Source organism: Herpailurus yagouaroundi, unplaced genomic scaffold, assembly GCF_014898765.1.
Source record: "Herpailurus yagouaroundi ecotype Mexico unplaced genomic scaffold, PumYag 142, whole genome shotgun sequence".
Taxonomy (NCBI): Eukaryota; Metazoa; Chordata; class Mammalia; order Carnivora; family Felidae; genus Herpailurus; species Herpailurus yagouaroundi.
Window position 1 is genome coordinate 46177749 of NW_024412397.1, and position 8157 is coordinate 46185905.

The 8157-nt window shown below is 35.0% G+C and overlaps 1 protein-coding gene and 1 pseudogene across 1 annotated transcript in view; one reads left to right on the plus strand and one right to left on the minus strand.

Annotated features, from left to right (window-relative positions):
* TAF4B (TATA-box binding protein associated factor 4b) overlaps positions 1 to 8157 on the minus strand; it is a 118592-nt gene that overhangs the window by 34484 nt on the left and 75951 nt on the right. The gene's annotated exons all lie outside the window — the stretch shown is intronic.
* LOC121033230 (40S ribosomal protein S3a-like) overlaps positions 7542 to 8157 on the plus strand; it is a 5604-nt pseudogene continuing 4988 nt past the window's right edge.

Sequence of the window (8157 nt, forward strand, 5' to 3'; positions counted from 1 at the left end):
AGAAGAAAAGAAAAGAAAAGAAAAGAGAAAAGAAAAGAAAAGAAAAGAAAAGAAAAGAAAAGAAAAGAAAAGAAAAGAAAAGAAAAGAAAAGAAAAGATAACCAAGTCAAAATAAAACATCACTATGAGGTCTTTAAGCTTCTCCAGAAGAAGAAGAACGTTCAGTTACCATCAAAATCTTATTACTATGGAGAGAAATGAATAAAGAACCTGCCACTGGTTTCTAAACAAATATTCAAACAATATCAGGCTCTCAGATAGCCAATTGAAAGTAACCTGTTGAGGAACCCTATACACACACACTGAACATTCTTTAAAAAGAACATTGACCAGGGTACCTGGGTGGCTCAGTCGGTTAAGCTTTAGACTTCAGCTCATGATCTCACAGTTTGTGAGTTTGAGCTCAGCACTGGGCTCTGTGCTAACAGCTCAGAGCCTGGACCCTGCTTCAGATTCTGTTTCCTTCTCTCTCTGCCCTTTCCTGGCTTGTGCTCTGTCTCTCTCAAAAATAAACATCAAAAATAATTTTTTTTAAAAGAGAATTGACCAAATTTTGAACATATTAAAAAAAGAGCAGGATGAAAATAGTAAAGTTTGTGGTGAAATAGGCAGTCTCAAGGAGATACAAAGTAAAGACCACTTCAGGATATTTTATAGTATTAGAGGAAAGAGCAAAAATAATCCCTAGGTAACTGAGTCTTTAGTAAAGCAGAAAACATAACTAAAAATAAAAAAAAATTAACTAAGAACCATTCTCCATTTGCTTTTCACAAATTACAGGGAAGAAAACCCTCTTTTAAACTGTAGTTTTACACACACACACACACACACACACACATATTGCTAAAAAACTGTTTTCAGGGGTTGTAAACTGTCCTTTGTTGATGCTGGCCTTTTAAAAAGTATAGATAGTTTCAGAGTCTGATGCTGTCATAATCTGGAACTTCAGGTGACAAAATGCGATTTTAATTAATCTACCCTGCAGCACAAATCAAACAATCAGCTATATTTTTTAAGTCTTTCCCTGGAGAAAATTAGCATCTGCAAGATAGTCACAACAAATAAAAAGTTTTTAAATTGACCTCTGTCATCAAAATTCCCTACCTATGTAGTAAAACATTTTCTCCCACTCTACAAAGTATACTTTGGTTTTCTGAAATCTCACATGTCTTAAGACAGAACACCCAAAACAGGTCCTTTAAAAAAAAAAAAAAAAAAAGAACCTGACAAATTAAGACTTCATACAAATTAGAAACATTCTTGCACTACAAAAGACATGGTTAAGAGAACAAAAAAACCACACTATTTATATTTCATTTCTCTATTTTTCTTTTTGTTGCCTTATTGTCTGGGCAATATAACACTGAGTAATAGTGATGAAAACAGACATCCTTGCCTTTTTCCTAATCTCTGGAAGAAAGCATTCAGTCATTTCATCATTAAGAATAATGTTAATAGTAGGGTTTCAATAGTTGCACTTTATCAGGTTAAGGAAGTCCTCTTCATTCCTAGATTTTTGAGAGTTATTCTTATTAATACATATTGAAATCCATCTAATGTATTTCTGCATTAATTGATACGATCTTTCTTAGATTGTTAATATGGTAGATTACATTCACTGATTTTTTTAATATTAACACAGCTTTGCATTCCTGGGGGGGTAAACTCCACTTGGTCATGATATATTATTTTTATACAATGCTATATTTGATTTGCTAATATTTTGTTGAAGATGTTTACTTCTATGTTCACAAAGGATACTGAAATGTTTTCCTATTTTGTAATGTTTTTCTGGTTAGTTATCAGGATAATACTGGTCTCATAAAATGAACTGGAAGAGTTCCTAACTCTTCTGTTTCCTGAAAGAAATTGTGGAGACACAGTATTAATTCTTCTATAAATTTTTGGGAGAATTTACTAATAAGTAAAATGATCTAAGCCTGGAGATTTCTTCATTGAAAGGTTTTAACTATAAATTAACTTTAATAATTACAAAACTACTGAGGTTAGCTACCTCACTTGGCTAAGTTTTGACAGATGGTGCTTTTGAAAAAACTGGTCATTTCATCTAAGTTGTTGAACTACTTGCATGGAGTTGTTCTTTTGTATTCCCTTACCCTGCAGGGTCTGTAGTGATTTCCACCTCTTTTTTCCTGATATTGGTGATTTGCATCTTTTTTCTTTCTCAGTCTAATTAGAGATTTGTCAATTTTATCATAAAAGAACTAGCTTTTGGTTTTATTGTCTCTATTTTTTCCTTTTGTTCTCAAAGTCATTGATTTCTGCTTTTATCTTTATTATTTACCTTCTTCTGCTTGCTTTGGATGTATATTGCTCTCCTTTTACCAGTTTCTTAAGATAAAAGCTTAGATTATTAATTTGAGACCTTTCTTCTTCTCTAACATAAGCATTCTTCCTATCTGTTTACTTTTACCTACATCATTACATTTGAAATGAGTCTCTTTGTAAACATACAATTTAGTCATGGTTTTGAAATCCATTCTGACAATCTCTATATTTTAACTGGTATATTTAGACCATTTACACTTAATAGAACAACTTAGATGTTTTTGGATTTAGGTCTACCATTTTATTATTTCTTTTCTGTTTGTTCCTTCTGTTTTTCATTTCTGTTTCCCTTTTCCTACTTCTTTTGGGTTATCTGAACTTTAAATATTTCACTTTAATTACCTATTGTTTTTTTACTATATCCATAGATTTTTTTTTTAAGTGGCGGCTTTAGAAATTACAGTATACTTACTTAAAATTTCAGTCTACTTAGCGGGGCGCCTGGGTGGCTCAGTCAGTTAAGCGTCCAACTTCGGCTCAGGTCATGATCTCACGGCTCGTGAGTTCGAGCCCCGCGTCGGGCTCTGTGCTGACAGCTCAGAGCCTGGAGCCTGTTTCAGATTCTGTGTCTCCCTCTCTCTCTCTGACCCTCCCCCGTTCATGCTCTGTCTCTGTCTCAAAAGTAAATAAACGTTTAAAAAAAAAATTAAAATTTCAGTCTACTTAGAATCTATAATTCACCAATTCAAGTGGAATACAGATACCTTATATCCTTTTACTCCCCACACTTTGTTATAATTTTCTTATATATTACATATGTATACACTGAAAATCCCTGACAATGTTAGAATTTTTATTTTTAATATTTTAAAAAGCTTAAAAGCAGACTATATACCATTTCTGTTGCTTTTTCTTAATTCCTAATGTTTAAAATTTTCCTTTGGTATCATTTTCACTTCATTCTGAAGAACTTCAATTTCCTTAAGCATTTTTTTTTTTTTTTTTTTTAGAGTAGGTTTACTGGCAAAAGATTCTATTCTTGTTCCTGCACTGTCTTTATTTCACCTTTATTACTGCAGGGTATTTTCACAGGATATAGCATTCTGGGTTGGTTGACAGTTTTTTTTTCTTACAGCACTTTAAAAATATTTTGCTACTTTCTTTTGGTTTCCATGGTTTCTGATAAGAAATCTACAATCACTTGAATTGCTGTTCCTTATTAGACAAGTGTACACCTCTCTAGCTAGTTTCAAGAATTTTTTCTCTGTCTTTAGTTTTCTTAGATGGAACTGAATCTGACTTTCTCTGTGATTAACCTGTTTGGGGGTTCACAGACCTTCTGGAATCTTTAGGTTTATGTCTTTCTAAATTTGGGAGGTTGTTAGCCATTATTTTTCCAAACATATTTTTAGTATCTTACTCTTTCTCTTCTGGGACTTCAATAACATTAATGCCAGACCTTTGGTCATTGTCCCACAGGTCTCTGGGGCTCTGTTTTTCTGTTTTTTTGTTTTTGATCAGTTTTCTCCTTAGTTTTTGGATTAGATAAATTCTACTTGTCCATCTTCAAGTTCACTGACTCTTCCCTCTTTTGTCTCTTTTCAACTATCCAGCCAAGTGTTTTATTTTGATTACTATTATCTTCAGTTCTAAAATTTCCATTTAAAAAATAAAATAAAATAAAATTTCTATTTTAGAAATTTATTCCTGATTCTTTAAGTCAAGTAATTTTGAATAGTACCCTGAATAATTTAAATATTATAAGACTCTGGGTCTTCTTTAAATCCTTTGGAATATGACATTTTAATTTTAGTATGCAGAACAGGTCAGTTAGATTTAGGCCACAAGTTCCAATGTATCTTCTGTTAGCTCAAGCTCCAACACGAGTTCAGTTTTCAAAGCCTTTGTAGTGCTCACTGGATATGTCCCAAATGTGTACCACTTGGTGGTCAGTCTGGGACCTAGCATTGCTCTGTTAGTTCCACTTCTTTTTTTTTTTTTTTTTTTAATGTTTATTCATTTTTGAGACACAGAGCACTAGCAAGGGAGGGGCAGAGAGAGACACACACACAGAATCCAAAGAAGGCTCCAGGCTCTGAGTTGTCAGCACAGAACCCGATGTGGGGCTTGAACCCATGAACTGTGAGATCATGACCTGAACTGTTAGACCATGAACTAAAGTCTGATGCTTAGCCGACTAAGCTACTAAATCTCCCCTGTTAGTTCCATTCTTAAAGTCTTTATGTATGCTGATTAGAATCAGATTCACATATGACAAATGTGTCGCTCAAGAGTGGGCCTAGGAGTCTAAAATAATAATACAGGCTTGCTTTCCTGAGCTCTTCCCATTTCACAATCTTCCCAGTAATTTCTGGTTCCCTAGTCTCCTCTTTCTGTCCTCTGGCCAGAAAGCTGGGGGCTTTGGTTACTCTGCTTTGCCATATATTATCTGTGACTGTCCATGTCAACAGCAAGCAGCAGGAAGAATGGGGGTGGGGAGGTGCAGGAGGGATGGCAAACTCACTGCTGGATTAGTGGTATTTTGAAGTCTCATCTTTTTCCCCAATTTGCCTACTATTTTCAAAACCGTCATAGCTTCTCCATGCATTCTGTTCAGGTTTTATAGCTGTATTCAGTGGGAGAGACAGTCGGAAGTGTTTTTACTTCACCAACTGAAACCTTTAAAAGCTGGTTTAACCAGAATTCTGACAACAGGTTTCTGTTAAATTATATTCCTACTAAGCTTTGTTTCATAAAACTTAAAGCCTGCTTGCTTACTTACACCAGCAACACACACTTTGGTCCAAAAAGATCTAACAGGCTTGGCAAGTTCTCTTTTAAGAGTACCCTTACTCCTTCCTATGGCTAATGAAAAAGGCAGAAGCCTTCATTTCCCTTATCACAGTCTTCTCTGATAATAAGCATAGGTCCCCTAAAATCCAAGTCAGTGCCCTAGAGAGCAATAGAGCAATGGTGGTTGAAGATTATCTTATTCCTGATGTTTAGTATCTGTCTCTGTTCATTTTTAAGTACAACTATGATAACAGTCACTTTAATCAAATCCAAAACACATTAACAGATTACCTTAAAGATCACACAAACTCTCAGATGTAAAGTTCAACAGAGGTACTTCTTGATGCTAAGCACATAATTTTGAAAGACAAAAGATTTTTTAAAAAATTAATGAAAAAGGAAAGCAAAACTGAAGCAGAATTAGAGGAGACACATAAAGAATGAATAAATCAAGTATTATATAGTCAAGTCCCTCCACGGACACAAGGACATTATTAACAGGAAGGACTAAATTATTTAGATAATTATGACACTGACACTATAGGAAATTCAAAACTGTGTTTCTTTTTCATGCTTAAGACTGGCAAGATATTTAAAAAAAAAAAAAAAAGGCAGGTGCTGAAAGTACAAGAGACAACAGCAGAGCTGTCCTTCAAAACAAATGATCCAGAAATATGAAGTGCTATCATCTTCAGTCTGATTTTGCTATGAACTTTTAGAAAGTGATAATAAGGTATAAAGGACAGAGTTGAGAGATGAGTTAATGTCTCCCCCAGAGCTTATGTATGCTGTCCAAAAAACATACATTAGTAGCAATGAAAATAGCTATTGCCACTAAATAGGAATATTTGAAAGAATCTGAAAAAATAAGAGAAATAAAGTACGCTATCTAGTTTTGAATTCTGCAAAGAATTACGAATAGTGTGTTGCTTGGATTTCACAGTTAACGTTATGTGTACATAGAAATAATAAAACCCTACCACCAATAGATGTTTTTTAAATAGTAAACATTTAGGTAGAATTTTAGATATGCTTTGTAAAAATTAATTGGCCAAACTCTAAAATTCTCAACAATGTTAATAATCACTTCTAAATTACTGCAACTTACTGGGGAAAACAAGGTTAAATCCTAAAATATTATACTACAAAAGAAGCAAACAATACCACACTAAACACCATTAACAAATGAATTCTAAACCAACAGAACCAACAAAGCAAGTTAAAAAACAATAACTACCCCCCCCCATCTCACCTAAAATTCAGGGATACAACAATAGAAACATAGCATCGCTTTCAACCCCTAAAAGACAAGTATTAGGCAGGCAATCCACCAAACCTAACAATACATGGTCTGAGTATTTTTTTTTTTCTCCCAACCACTAATGCTAGTTCTTATGATGTCAAGATACTGTCCAGAACACTTGAGATACTTGGGATCTGGGATGTAGAGTCCAATGCGTTGCTAGACTGCCCTTCTAATCCATCTCTACATTTCAGTAAATAGCACATTCTCTGATCTCAATTAGACACTTTCTTCCTTAAACACAATACTTGATATCTATATTGTTTAAAACAAATACAATTTGTATTAGATTACAGAACCCTCCCCCTCCATGTCTTCCCCTTACATTCATTTTTTTCAACCTTCTTTCCAGTCTTCTTGAAAGAAAAAAAAAAAAAACAAAGGAAAAAAAATTACATATCCATGGGTCAGTATGGAGCTTATTTAAGAGCTTGATGGCATCTATCTTAAATGTTTCTATAGCTAATGTTTTTAAGTAACTATTTTTCCTTTTACACCTCACCTTTCCCTAAATTTGACAGCTATGTTACATAAGCAGAACATGTGCTGTTATATTCACTTTATTTTATTAAATATTTTTTTTAATTTATTTTGAGGAGGGGGGGGCAGCATGCAAGCTGGGGAGGGGCAGGGAGACAGAGAATCCCAAGCAGGTTCCACACTATCAGAGCAGAGCCCAATGCAGGACCCAAACCCATGACCCATGAGATCATGACCTGAGCAGAAATCAAGAGTCAGACATTTAACAGACTGAGCCATCCAGGCACCCCTCTGTTCATTTTAAATAGGGTCTCAACAACAAGGGTTTTAATGCATGGGTCTACTTATACATGATTTTTTTGGGATACAGTGCAGTACTAGAAATGTATTTTCTCTTCTTTAAGATTTTCTTAATAATATTTTTTCTCTAGCTTACCTTAGAATAAGAATATAGTATATAATATATAGAACAGACAAAAATGTTTTAATCAACTGTTTATTTTACCAGTAAGGTTTTCTATCAACAGAAGGTTATTAGTAGATATATTTGGGGAGAGTCAAAAGTTATACATAGATTTTTGACTGCACAGGGGGATAGTGACCTTAACTCCTGTGTTATTCAAGGATCAACGATAAGAGGAAACTGGGGCCCTTTTGGCTCCCTGAGCAGTGCCACATGGTGGTCAGCAAGAACAAGCATCTTACGAAAGGCGGCAAAAAGGGAGCCAAGAAAAAAGTGGTTGATCCATTTTCAAAGAAAGATTGGTATGATGTAAAAGCACCAGCAATGTTTAATACAAGAAATATTGGGAAAACACTAGTCACAAGAACTCAAGGAACCAAAATCGCATCTGATGGCCTCAAGGGTCGTGTGTTTGAAGTAAGCCTTGCTGATCTGGAGAATGATGAAGTTGCATGTGGGAAATTGAAGGTAATTACTGAAGATGTTCAGGGCAAAACCTGACTAATTTCCATGGCATGGATCTTACCTGGGACAAAATGTGCTCCATGGTCAAAAAGTGGCAGACCATGATTGAAACTCATGTTGATGTCAAGACTACCAGTGGGTAATTTCTTCGCTTCTTTTGTGTCGGTTTTACTAAAAAACGCCACAATTGGATTTGGAAGACCTCTTATGCTCAGCACCAATAGGTCTGCCAAATTAGGAAAAAGATCATGGAAATCATGACCCGAGAGGTGCAGACAAATTACTTGAAAGAAGTGGTCAAGGGGCGCCTGGGTGGCGCAGTCGGTTAAGCGTCCGACTTCAGCCAGGTCACGATCTCGCGGTC